This window comes from Epinephelus lanceolatus, chromosome 24, assembly GCF_041903045.1.
Source record: "Epinephelus lanceolatus isolate andai-2023 chromosome 24, ASM4190304v1, whole genome shotgun sequence".
Classification (NCBI taxonomy): Eukaryota; Metazoa; Chordata; class Actinopteri; order Perciformes; family Serranidae; genus Epinephelus; species Epinephelus lanceolatus.
The window spans coordinates 6,167,290-6,182,167 of NC_135757.1; positions in this window are offsets into that span (position 1 = coordinate 6,167,290).

Genomic DNA, 14,878 nt, shown 5'->3' on the forward strand with positions numbered 1-14,878 from the left:
AGTCGCCATGTTTGTTTTTGAGTTTGTTGTTGTCATAAACTTTTGACGCATCAACATACCATCCATACCAACGTAAAGGGCGCATGGAAGTATGTGGGCAGTGACGGTAACATAGTTTGAAACGGACGTATACATTTTCGTATGTAAAGGGAGCATAAATGAGCCTTGAACCTAACCTCCTAATTCTGTCTTAGTTACGTAACTGTCACTGTGGGAGACTCGGGCTCGAATAAGTCCAAGTCATCAACACATACGCCCTGCCACTCATCAGATACCCTACTGGTATAATAAGCTGGCCAAAGGAGGCAACAGAGGCCACTGATATCAAGACTGAGTCGGTTTGTGGAGGGTCCGTTTGGCATCCTACATCCTGGAATCTGGCTGTAGTGGAGAGGTGTTGGACACCAGGGCCCTGCTGTGATGTACTCTAAAAGACAAAGGAAAATTAAGTATCTTAAATTGATATTGCACCAGATGGAAACAGTCATCTAAAACGCTTAACCGTGTCGTACCCTGTAGAATCAGCAGACCACACATACTTGTGAGCGGCCTCAAAAAACATGTTGTACATTGTGTTGTAACTGCAGGGACAATTAAACTCCCTCTTGTGGTTCATTTGAGTAGTGCAGGCTGTAGATTTTGTACTTCCTGCCAGATCCACAGAAGAAGAAGCTAGACAGGAAGTGATGTTTTCTTGTTGTTGTCAGAAGGGTGGCCATGATGTTTCCATGAGGCTTCAACAATCCACTGCCATCCCTTTGTGTACCTTCCTTTAGATGGCACCGTACGTATGTTCTACAGTGTTAAGAGTGTTTTTGTTTGTATCAAGTAACTATTTTACTGTTTTGGTCAAGTATTCAAGCTAACTTTCAGCTAATGGTGGCATGCCTACTGCTAATTACAGCCAATACTTACCTTTGTTTATTCAGTGTATATAAGTTTATTACCTTTAATACTTAGCTTTTGCACGTAATTTTTCATACTAGGCAATTGATTTAAATACTTACCTTAGTTATACATATCCTGAGCTAATTTCTACTCACCTGCTTTTCTGTAAATGACCTTATACCTGATGTTTTGTGTTTGTGTTTTCAGTTTCACACTTTGCCACACTTGACTGTTCCTTGGAGGAAATAGTATGGTTAGGAGTAGTGATGTCCAAATGAAGCTTGATGAACCACTAGTTGTGTTTGTATCTGGCACTCTTTGTTCAACAAAGGGTTGAAACCAAACTGCGTTGCCATCCCTTGAGCCTTTTTCATTACACCAAGAGCGCCATCTAGTGGGTTCAGCAAATACAACTTGTGATTCATGAAGCTTCATTTGGCCATCACTAGCTGAAACCAAACTGCTTTGCCATCCCTTGAGCCTTTTTCATTACACCAAGAGCGCCATCTAGTGGGTTCAGAAAATACAACTGGTGGTTTATCAAGCTTCATTTGGACATCACTAGCTAGGAGTTTAGCCAACTGCTTACCTCAACATAGGCTCACAGAGAGTGCGCTGAGGCAGAACAGTACACACATCTACTGTAAAACGTGTATTAAAAGCAGATTCCCAATCAAAGTTTGAGTAGAGCTACACATTTCAACAAATAAATGCACGTCTGAATGCTATTGTGTTATCAGCTAATCGCTTGAGGTAGCATCAGTTAGCTGCTTAGATCGGGCATTACACATGTAAATGTTGAAACTTTTGTCAGTATGGACATGCTGCACATCCATAGATCTGTAAGATTCTCTGCAATTCAGTCTTTCAGTTCATTTCACTGAGACTCTCCTACACTCCTACAGCCATCTACTTCACACTTAAACACTTGGTAGTAGCTTCTTTGTTTGTTTTTAAATAACAACATCACAGCTCATAAAGCATACTTTGCACATGTTGTGGTCCCGAATCTCCAGATTTGCCCGACAAAGTGAACTGAACTCTCTTTCGGGAGTAACAGCTGTGAAAATCCAGCTGTAATTTGTTGTAAGTTTGTGGAGCAGTCCTTGGGCAAACTGAGGTAAACACAATGAAATGTCCAAGTTAGGAATAGTGTTAAAAATATATACCAACCACTTATTCTTCTTCTCGTCTTCCTTTGGTAGTCCAAACGGGAGCGTATCTATGTTCCCCGGGTTCTATGTTCCCCATTTAACCCTGCAAAAAAGGTTCTATATTCCCCGCTTATCCAAAAAAGGCAGGAAACATAGCAGTTGCATTAATATGTTGTTTTAACATCTCTAAACACACACAACGGAACATAATGGGGAGAAATTACAATCAGAAACTTACCCTTTGGGCGATCTATGGTGGGCAATCTGGGCAATTATATCCTTTACAGAAGGTTTTTTAATCCAGCCGTTAAATGCAGTGTTTCAGTCAGTGCAGATTTCTTCGAGCAGCCAAAGACCAACTGGTAAGAAAAGAATAATTATCATGGCCAAGATAAATAAGCTGTTAAATGCAGCGTATTTTCGGGAACTCTGTTCATTAAATCCACCATGATTATTTATTCATTTTGTGATAAAAATAAATGCGTCTATGTTGTTGATCACGGAGAGTTTCATGTTTCATGTTTCATACATGTTTCCCTGTACCCATAAGCTAACAGCGAAACGCATTAACTGTACATAATTATTTATCTTTATTTCGGCCATGATCAATATTCTTTTGTTTACGAACACTGGTAGATAACTATCTTGCCACAGGTGGTATTTGGCTGCTCCTGACGCAACCGTCATAAAAACAAGAGAGGAAGAATTCTGAGTATCTGATTGGTCGAAGGACCAAACTGAACAGTTGATATCAACATCCGTGATCAACAACATAGACGCATTTATTTTTATCACAAAACTAATGAATTAAAAGTTACTGAACAGAGTTCCCGAAAAAATGCTGCACTTAACAGCTTATTGTAATTTCTCCCCATCATGTTCCGTTGTGTGTATGTTAAAACAACATATTAATACAACTGCTATGTTTCCTGCCTTTTTTGGATAAGCGGGGAACATAGAACCTTTTTTGCAGGGTTAAATGGGGAACATAGAACCTGGGGAACATAGTGATGACCTCATGTTTCCTGCTTTTCCGAAAAAGGGTCCTATGTTCGCCGGGTGCAGAACACGGGGGGAACATAGGACCCTTTTTCTGGAAAAGTTGTCTGCGCCTTTGGGCATTGAATCATGCGATCACATGAGGTAAGTGCATTTTTCTTTCGTGCTTCAGGGGGGAACATAGGACCCTTTTTCGGAAAAATGGGGAACATAGGACCCTTTTTTCGGAAAAAGAGTCCTATGTTCCCCAGTTGCAGAACATAGGGGGGAACATAGGACCCGGGGAACATAGGGATGACCTTGTCCAAATAAGGGTAATTTGCAGTCGCACTGAAAAAGCAGTGTTTCCTCAACAGCTCCTCAACAGTTCAAGCTCTCCACAGCTTCTGCTCCAAGTAGGTTTGTTTAGGGGCACAGGTCAGTGGTCCGCAGTCAGGCACTGTGTGCATAGATAATGTGTTACATAGTGATGCAACCAAGCTACGGAAAGCTATGTGTGGTTTGTAAAGATTATAGCTGATCATACACTTCTGTATGGTCCCTCCACATCAGTCTGGCCTGTGGATGAGTAGACCATCTGTATGCTCCCAGCTGCTGTGACATGACAGACCTGAAAATAAACTGAGTTTAAGAGAAAGGCTGAGTGTATAAATATATCTGACTGTGTGAGGGAGAGGCAAACTGAATGAAAAAGGCAATAAAAGAGGGAGAAGTGAAAAGAATCGGCGAGAGTATTCCTGCCTTTATACACGCTGTAAATCTCTCTCAGACATATGGCTTTCGTATGTGCGCAGGGTGACTTTCTGCGATCTAATGACAATTTGTTTGGAAAAAAGCCCACACAGCCCGCGCCAGAGAGCGCTTGGATACAGTTTGGACATTACGTAAACACCAAGGGAAGCCTAATGCCTGGAAAGTTAGAAGGTGAAATCCTCAACATCTGCAGATGCATCCCGGGCTGTGGTGTTTGAGGCTGACGAGGCAGCAGAAGGTAAAGGGATTAGCGCTTCATCCCTCTTCCCTCCAGACGGTTTTCAGTGAGAGATGCAGTGCAAGGTGAAGCAGGATCCCTCAAGATTTATGCACACACCCATGCCATTTCAGCCTCTGAGCACCGAGGCAGAAATTGGGAAAAAGGTGCGGATATAAGAGCTTCACTAAACTTTGAGTCATTATAAAATAAAGGCAGCTTTACAGTTTGAAGAGAGGAGAGGAAAAAGTAAGTCACTGCTGCATAGAAAATCCTCCATGACCTCGTCACCTCTGGACACATTTTCAAACGTTAACATGTGTCAGCTTTTACAACATGACCTCGACTGATTTTCTCCCCCGTGTCCTCTTCGCTGGGACGGTTATGACCTCATGTAAGAACCTGACCCACAGCAGATGACAGCGGGGGAGGCTGATGTGTGTCACTCTAGCGCCAGCAATCAGACTTTTTTTCTACTAGACAGGATTTTTGAAAGAAAGTTCAGTTCCAGCAGCCGGACTTAGACAGTCAGCTAGACAGTTAATCAGACCCAAACTGGTCTAGGCACTCTGCGCATGCTCGACAGCGTCCACCCCGAGCTTTGACCTGGAAGTCAAATAGCATTAAATGTGTAACAGAAGAAGAAGCTGTTCACAACATGGCGAAATCTACATCTAACGTACATTTCATCTGTTCAAAAAGTAAACAACACGTTGCCGCGAGCTAACTGTACTTAACTGTTGACACGCCTTTTCAGTGACCGGAGGGTGTGCTCCAGCTACTGTGGTAATACACTGCTCAGCCTCCTAAAGTTTACTCCAGGGTGCTGGAAAGGAGGCTCCAACCAATTGTCGAACCTCTGATTCAGGAGGAGCAATGCGGATTCCGTACTGACTGTGGAACAATGGATCAGCTCTTTACCCTTGCGAGGCTGCTGGAGGGCTCATGGGAGTTTGCCAGTCCAGTCCACATGTGTTTTGTGTACTTGGAAAAGGCTTATGACTGCGTATCTTGGGGGGTTTTGTGGGGGGTATTGCCGGAGTACGGGGTACCAGGCTTACTGCTACGAGCCATCTGGTCCCTGTATGACCAAAGTGAGAGCTGTGTCCGAATACTCGGCATAAAGTCAAACATGTTCTCGGTAGGTGTAGGCCTCTGCCAGGGTTGTCCCTTGTCAGCAATTCTGTTTGTGATATTCATGGACAGGATCTCGAGGCGCAGCCGTGGGGAGGAAGGGGTCCGGTTTGGGTACCTCAGAATTGCATCTCTGCTTTTTGCAGATGATGTGGTTCTGTTGGTTTCATCACAGCATGAAATCCAGCATGCACTGGGACAGTTTGCAGCCGAGTGTGAAGTGGTAAGGATGAGAGTCAGCACAGCCAAATCTGAGGCCATGGTTTGCTGCCGGAAACCAGAGGATTGCCCCCTCCGGGTTGGGGGAGAGTTAGTGCCACAGGTGAGGGAGTTTTTTTTTCATGATTTTGGACAACATGCTATACTATGACTTTTTTTGTGATTTTGGACGACATACTATACTATGACTTTTTTTGTGATTTTGGACGACATGCTATACTATGAGTTTTTTGTGATTGTGGACGACATACTATACTATGACTTTTTCTTATGATTTTGGACGACATGCTATACTATGACTTTTTCTTGTGATTTTGGACGACATGCTATACTATGACTTTTTCTTGTGATTTTGGACGACATGCTATACTATGACTTTTTCTTGTGATTTTGGACGACATGCTATACTATGACTTTTTCTTGTGATTTTGGACGACATGCTATACTATGACTTTTTCTTGTGATTTTGGACAACATGCTATACTATGACGTTTTTTTCATGGTTTTAGACGACACACTATACTGTGGCTTTTTTTGTGATTTTGGACGACATGCTATACTATGACTTTTTCTTGTGATTTTGGACAACATGCTATACTATGACCTTTTTTTCATGGTTTTAGACGACACACTATACTATGACTTTTTCTTGTGATTTTGGATGACATATTATACTATGACGTTTTTCCATGATTTTGGACTTCGTGCTATACTATGACTTTTTCTTGTGATTTTGGACAACATGCTATACTATGACGTTTTTTTCATGGTTTTGTATGACATACTATACTATGACTTTTTCTTGTGATTTTGGATGACATATTATACTATGACGTTTTTCCATGATTTTGGACTTCGTGCTATACTATGACTTTTTCTTGTGATTTTGGACAACATGCTATACTATGACGTTTTTTTCATGGTTTTGTATGACATACTATACTATGACTTTTTGTTGTGATTTTTGGATGACATATTACACTATGACGTTTTTTCACGATTTTGCATGACATACTATACTTTGAAATTTTTCGTGATTTTGGACGACATGCTATACTATGACCTTTTTCCATGATTTTGGATATCATGTTATACTATGCCTTTTTTTCATGGTTTAGTATGTTATACTATGATGTTTTTTCATGATTCTGACGCCATACTATACTATGACATTGTTTTTTTGTGATTTTGGATGACATGCTACACCATGATGTTTTTTTTCATGATTTTTGAGAACATACTATACTGTAATGGAGGCAGGGATTGTTACTGAGACCCAGTATTAAACGGCCCATGGCAAATTTAATCAAAACCAAAATCATAATAATAAGCTCCACCATAATTGGCTTAAAGTTACTTTTTAAAGTTTCGATTTCATGTATCATCATGCTGCAGCCTCTCACCTGCTCTCTGCATGTCAGGGCTCACTTCCTCCTCACAGCACACACACACACACACACTCAGATACAGACACACACTCACACAACAGAGTGAAGTCAGACAATAGCATAGAGACTGCGGTGCAGATGAAGGGAATATAACTTCAGATTACTCTAGTTGACGACAACTCTGCCTGTAAAAAGTTTGAAGGTCAGAGGATCAGGGTTAAATTCTCAGGTGAACAGTCAGTCTGTTTAGCAGAAACACAGACATGAGGTGTTTCTCACTGTCAAGGGAGGATCCTCAAACGGCTGAATTTGAAGGACGTTACGTCATCGACACCTGCCGAAGGACTGTTCCAATGTCAAGGATCCTTCCGAGTTTCACGAAGGACTGAGTCCTTCTTTAAAATAAAATCCCCACAATGCTTTGCACAGTACACGATTTGCTGGAAGCGAAGGCGGAGCCTCCTCAATGAATCCTGTGCCACAGCGCTCGGCAGGATTTAGATAAATATGTAATTTATTTGGATTAATGTCTCCAGGAGTTTTTATAATACAAGTGTGAAAAAAATATTGACAGAGACCTCATAATTTACACTTTCCAATGTGTCCACTGCCACTTAATGAGATTTTTTTAAATAACGTGATTGAGATAAAACATAAAAGTTTTAAATGAATCATTCACAGCAGAGATGGAGCGCTGTTGTCTTTACTTCATTACTCCAGTTACTCTTAAATATGATCCAGAAATATATTCTCCCTAAAAGTCACGTGATTCTGACAATACTGATACATGTGTTTAAAACTGGGAATCCAGAGGATGAAAGTTTGATCCTTACTTGGGGCAGGTAAATTTTAAAGTCCACTGTCCAGGGGAGAGAATGAAAGGCTCCGTGAAATGCAACGGAAGTGTGAAGTGGAATAGCGCAGGCTATTAAAGCGCTGCTGGTGTGTTCTGAGATCAGAGGATCAATCCTTATCCAGGGCAGGTGAATTTTAAAGTCCAACGCCCAAATAAAAAGGTTAGATGCGCCCGGAGAAAGGGAGCTATGCGTAGCAGCAGGATAGCTCAGTGGTTAAGGCAACTGACCTTAGTGTGGGAGACTGGGGTTCAAATCTAGTCAGGTTGATGGTTTGATCCTTATCCAGTGCAGGTGAATTTATAAAGTCCAACACCCAAATAAAAAGGCTAAATGCGCCCGGAGAAAAAGCCCAATGTGTAGCAGCGGGATAGCTCAGTGGTTAAGATAACTGACCTTAGTGCAGGAGACTGGGGTTCAAATCTACTCAGGTTGATGGTTTGATCCTTATCCAGGGCAAGTGAATTTATAAAGGCCAACACCCAAATAAAAAGGCTAAATGCGCCCGGAGAAAAGGTGATTTGTGTAGCAGCAGGATAGCTCAGTGGGTAAGACTACTGGCCTTAGTGCGGGAGACGGGGGTTCAAATCTGATGCTACCATATGCACGTCATGGCACGGCATGGGGGAGCCAGGACGCCGGGAAAAGTGGGGATGTTGTTATCATCCCCCACATTGAGTAAATGATTAATGCACAGTTCACTTTAAAAGTAACCTGTAACACTAATAAACTATTGTAATCTACATATCAGGAAAGGATGCTAGGATAGACAGGAGGGCAGGAAAGGATGCTAGGCCTTGGGCATGAATGTGACATATGGTAGCTAGGATCGGGGTAATAGGTAAGGTGGCTAGGAGGGCAGGATGAGGATGGATAGAAAGGAAGGTGGCTAGGACTGGATGATATAGGATGGACAGAAAGGAAGGTAGCTAGGACAGGAAGGTGTAATATTGTTTTAAAAACATTTTTTGACATTTTAACTACTACTACTACTACTACTACTACTACTACTACTACTACTACTAAAGTTGTAATGTTGAAAGTTGAATTGTCTAAAAATTTTAAGACACTTCTTCAGACATGTTAACTAGTTAAAATGTAGACATCTTAACAATTTAAGAAAGTTAATGTAAATTAGACATTTAACTCAACAACTCAACATTGTCAAAAAACTTTTACCTAGCTACCTTTCTATCCATCCTGCCCTCCTATCATCCAGTCCTAGCCATCTTCCCTGTTACCCCAGTCCCAGCCACCTTCATGCCACATTCACGCTCAAGGCCTAGCTGCCCTCTTGTCTGTCCTAGATATGTAGATTACTATAGTTTATTATTAGTGTTACACTTAATAGTAAATTGTGAAATAAGCATATACTCAATGTGGGGGATGATGACATCCCCACTTTTCCCGGCGTCCTGGCTCCCCCATGCCGTGCCATGACGTGCATTTGGTAGCATCAGATTTGAACTCCAGTCTCCCGCACTAAGGCCAGTAGTTTTACCCACTGAGCTATCCTGCTGCTACACAAATAACCTTTTCTCCGGGCGCATTTAACCTTTTTATTTGGGTGTTGGGCTTTATAAATTCACCTGCCCTGGATAAGGATTAAACCATCAACCTGAACAGATTTGAACCCCAGTCCCCCACACTAAGCCCAGTAGTCTTACCCACTGAGCTATCCTGCTGCTACACAAATCACCTTTTCTCCGGGCGCATTTAACCTTTTTATTTGGGTGTTGGGCTTTATAAATTCACCTGTCCTGGATAAGGAGTAAACCATGAACCTGAACAGATTTGAACCCCAGTCCCCCACACTAAGGTCAGTAGTCTTACCCACTGAACTATCCTACTGCTACACAAATCACCTTTTCTCCGGGCGCATTTAACCTTTTTATTTGGGCGTTGGGCTTTATAAATTCATGTGCCCTGGATAAGGATCAAACCATTTACCTGACCAGATTTGAACCCCAGTCGCCCGCACTAAGGTCAGTAGCCTTACCCACTGAACTATCCTGCTGCTACACAAATCACCTTTTCTCCGGGCGCATTTAACCTTTTTATTTGGGCGTTGGGCTTTATAAATTCATGTGCCCTGGATAAGGATCAAACCATTTACCTGACCAGATTTGAACCCCAGTCTCCTGCACTAAGGCCAGTAGTCTTACCCACTGAGCTATCCGGCTGCTACACATGTCACCTTTTCTCCGGGCGCATTTAACTTTTTTATTTGGGCGTTGGACTTTATAAATTCACCTGTCCTGGATAAGGATCAAACCATGAACAAACATATGAAACTTTGACGTTTTTTAATGATTTTGCATGATGTTAGACTTCATGTTATACTATGACATTTTTTCATGAAATGAAAAAAAACAAAAAACAAAAACATAGACACACTACAGTGACTTTTGGAGTCGTTTTTGTGAGAGAATTTTGTTTCCGCATCTAAAAACCCACTAACCGGAAGTGACGTAGCGTAAGGGAGTCCGGCCGAGTTCGATTGAGATTGATTAATAAACATGGATCCCAGTACTAGTTTTGAGACTGAAGCGGTTGAAAATGTACATTCATATGCATACGGCGGACCACAGGCTTATAATTATGAGCCTGCTAGGCGTCCAAGAGACCAGGAACAGATCAGGGTTAAGAGAAATAACGGCCACAGGAGAGAAATAGAGCTGTGGTGTGAGGAGAACCAGTTGAGAACTGGGCAGGTGCCTTGGTGAGCGACCAGCGTTATCTAACGACAGCTAACGATGTCTAACGCTGTGTTCACATCACAACATTAAGTTTGTCATTACGTATTAGGTTATCACAAAGCTACCAATAGTTCTGCCAGTATTAGATAACTAATGCTACTTACCCATAACAGAAACTAATGCGCAAATATCAGCTTGTATCAGACGTATCTTGCTATGCGTGTTATAACTCCGCATTATGGTGTATTGACGTCCGCAGGGGAGAGAAGGAGAGAGAGAGAGAGAGAGAGAAATACGAAGATTTCCTGATAATGTTTTATATGATAGGTGCTTGTGTGGGAACTGCCAGCTCATGTCCTCAGCTGTGGAGAGTATGTGCTGCAGGGAGGTGGATGCCTTCTGGGCTCTGGTGGAGAATCTGACCCCCAGACCAGACAAAACATGCCTCACACTGCCCATCAACCCTCACGCCGCCCGCTCCCATCTCAAACACGGAGGCCTCCCTCTCCGTGGAGCCTGCCCGCCCTCGCACATACCCCGGCGGAGAGGGAGACCTGAGCCTCGGGAGTATGTGCGAGGGCGGGCGGGCCTCCGCCAGGAACATAATCCTCCTGTCCAAAATGAGCGCTGCACACACATGACCGCATTTTTGGTCACAGATGAAGCCGTGAAGTCACGCCTCTTCACCTGCACAAAACGCACCCAGACACAAAAACTAACTCCACTCCTTTTTCACTCCGGAAAACGGTGGACTCGATGTCCTGACAGACTCGAGTTTGTGCAACCTGCACAAACACAATAATTCGGCATAACCACAAATGGTGAAATTCACTGTTAACAACCGAAAAAATACAAACTCACAAGTTTACTACCGCTCAGACTCACTACCACCTACTACTGCGCATTGGACAGAGGCAGGGTCAAGGACGCAGAGTCCCTCTCGTGACGTAGTATCAGGCGCTGTTGAAAAAAAAAGCGTTTTTAGAAGAGGAGCTAAAAAGAGAGACTTTTTCCTCTGAATTTGTGCCCTTATGTCGTGTAAACCATAATAAATTCTGAATTAACTTCTCATATGGTAATTTTCAGAAAAGGTTCTGTATATATTCTTAAAAAAATTTAACCTGCAAGCTGAACTTTAAGCGGATGAAAATGGATGGATGGATGAAGTTAACTAGTTGATAACCAGCTTTGTAGTAACGGTAATCAAGACGGACAATGTGACGGCTTAGTCAAGCCACACAACCAAAAGATATCATGGGTAAGTTGAACTGACTTTGTTTAATCAGGCCTCAGAGGAGGACACGTTAACCCTGGCATAATTAAGGCATTACAACAGATCAAATTACAACAACAAAGTAAATGAACATATACTACAATAAAATAAAACCAGACATCTGAAACATTATGAAACTGATTTAGTACAAAACTGGTACTCAGTTGCAGAGAAAAACACCAACCACCAAGAACAGTTTATCAGATCCAAATCTTTACTTAGGAGGTCAGGGGTCATACACGTGAAGGCAGTCAGCGAAGGCATAGAAGTCTGTTCAGGGAAATCACACAAGAAACAAAGTCCATAAATTCAAGCAGTGTCATTAACCAGAGAATAAAACACAGGGAAAAAAGGCTGGAGAGCATGATCACACTAAACACAAACAGATGGACATAATCTCGACAGAATGTCACATAAATATTACATACAGTAAGATGGGTAAGAACATGATAAACGTTTTTAGCATTAGAACTGCAATCTAGTAGCAATCTTGATTCCCGGGTTTGTCGGGTTTATGAAATAGGCCCAAAGCCCGGGTCCTAAGACTCCTCTCTGACATACACCGGGATCAGGTCTGTAAAACCTCAGGTAAAAACACGTTGGGTATGTGTGTTTTTAAAAGTGATTTAGTCCAGTTGGATCTCAAAATGAATTTCCTGGGTACATTAAGGTTTAGGTCTGTCATTTTCGACCCTTTTCGACTCTTTGTTTTCTCTCTGTCTCCAAGAGAGCAACAAAAATCCAAATCTAAGAATAGAAAGCTCTTTAAAACTTTAATGTATCATGCTATCATCCACTATCTTTCACTTCAGATAGAGAGGTTAGTACTTGAACCACACTTTACTTTGCACACAAACCGACAATGTCCTTTGGTTGAATAATTGTCTGAAGGTGTCTGCCAACTGTAATCTCACTCCCCGCACTGCCTCTTGCACTCAATGTGCTCTTGATCTTGCCCTAGCTAGAAATCAATGAAGTTTCCATGCTCTGTGATGTAGCGAGCCAGAGCCTCTCCAGCAGAAACACGCACACCGAGGGACCAGGAATAACATCTGTTCTTCTGTTCTTCAGACACACCTAGCAGGCACAGAGCTGCACAAAAACAAACAGCACACTCCCTCACAACCACACAGGACCAAACACAAGCACTCACATCCCAACAGGACACAATATCCACTGCATTAATATGTCATAACCACAGTGCAACTTTACTTTCCAAAGCATTCTTCTTGGTCATGTGTGTCAATGTACAAAGACTTTATCTCATAGGTGTGTCTTATTTCTTAGAATTTCTTTTTGATGGCTTTTTGCTCACCTTAAAAACATTAAACAAATCATAAAATTTGTAAAATTTTACAGTGTTGTGTTTGTACAAGATTTAAAGGATAAAGGTTGCAAAGAAAAGACCCAAACCAGCAATGTGTCATCCCTGGGGTTTTGATGATTGAGTGCCAATTTGAGGAGCCAGCATGTGATTGATGGCCACGCATGACAAATGCAAACATAAAACACGATAATTCCAAAACCAATCATTTATCTATTGGACATTAACATGCCAGAGAGCCTCCGCAGCAGCACAGAGAGAGAGAAAGGCGGAAAATCTCTTTGCAGACGATCCACCGTTTTCTCTTCAACCATGCGGCGTCATTTCCGTCTTGTTTCTCTCATCCCACCTCCAGTATTTGTGGCAGCAGGACTGTGTATGTGTAAGTCAAAATAAACTACTGCTGTGGATGAAAAGGAAATTATTGCTATTGTAAATAAATGTAAACATAAAACATCCACTGATTGTAACGACATAGATATGAAAATTGTAAAAAGGGTCATTGAGGGCATTTGTAATTTATCATTCCAAACTGGTAAATTTCCAAACAAAATGAAAACAGCAAAAGTTGTACCATTGTATAAAACTGGGGATAGACACCACTTCACAAATTATAGGCCTGTTTCTTTACTACCACAGTTCTCAAAAATTCTGGAAAAACTATTAAATAACAGATTAGACAAATTCATAGATAAACATAAAGTACGGATTCAGATCAAACAGTTCAACATCATTGGCATTAATGGAATCAATTGAAGACATCACTAGCGCTTTAGATCAAAAACAGTATACAATTGGAATATTTATCAATCTCAAGAAAGCTTTTGACACAATCAATCATGATATCTTAATCAATAAACTGGAACGGTATGGGATTAGGGGGATAGTTTTGCACTGGGTGAGTAGTTATTTAAGGGACAGGAGGCAATTTGTGAAGTTGGGAGACTATACTTCCTCATGCTTGGAAATTGTTTGTGGTGTCCCCCAGGGGTCAGTACTGGGTCCAAAACTGTTTACTCTGTATATAAATGACATTTGCAAAGTCTCTGATATATTAAAACTGGTTTTATTTGCAGATGACACGAATTTTTTTTGCTCAGGGGGGGATTTACAGGAGCTACTGGGGAAAATAACAACAGAAATGTATAAATTAAAGAAATGGTTTGACAGAAACAAATTATCATTAAATCTTAACAAAACCAAACTCATGTTATTTGGAAACTGTAAAAGGGATACTCAGGTGCACGTACAGGTAGATGGTGTTGATATTGTCAGGGTACATGAAAATAAATTTCTGGGTATAATAGTGGACGATAAAATCAATTGGAAACCTCATATAAAATACATACAAAACAACTGTCAGAAAGCATTTCAGTACTCAGTAAAGCAAAACACTTTCTGTGCCACAATTCACTCCGCATTCTCTACTGCTCACTCTTATTACCATACTTAAGTTACTATACGTTAAATGTACATTACAACCACTGTCTACACTACAAAAAAGAGCAATAAGGATAATACCAGGGGTCACGTTAACCGGATATTCTCGGTCATTGACCGTTTTTTTACAACAATGACCGGAAAATCTGAAGGCCGTCGGTCATTTTGACCGGTTGCAATTACCACCCCTGCCCACTTGGCGGCGGAGTGCACAGTCAGTGGTTTAAGTGGCTGCCGTTTTCACACTGTTTGCAGAGAAAAAGTCATTCACCTGCTTCATGTAGCGTTGTTGACATAACGCCCTGGACACACCCGACGCGGAACCGAAGCACGGCGCCCAGCAGCGGAGGCAGTTTTCAGTCAGCGCCCATGTTAACCTATCTGACTGTCCACAGAGCGGATCGAGCGGATCGTACCAAACAGGAAGTCGGACGCAGAAAAGACGGGAGAAGCCGGCCAATTTTCAAAATAAAATAACAACAGCATGCACTGAGGAACGTGAGGAGAAAATACTGTGTTTATAATTTAAAATAACA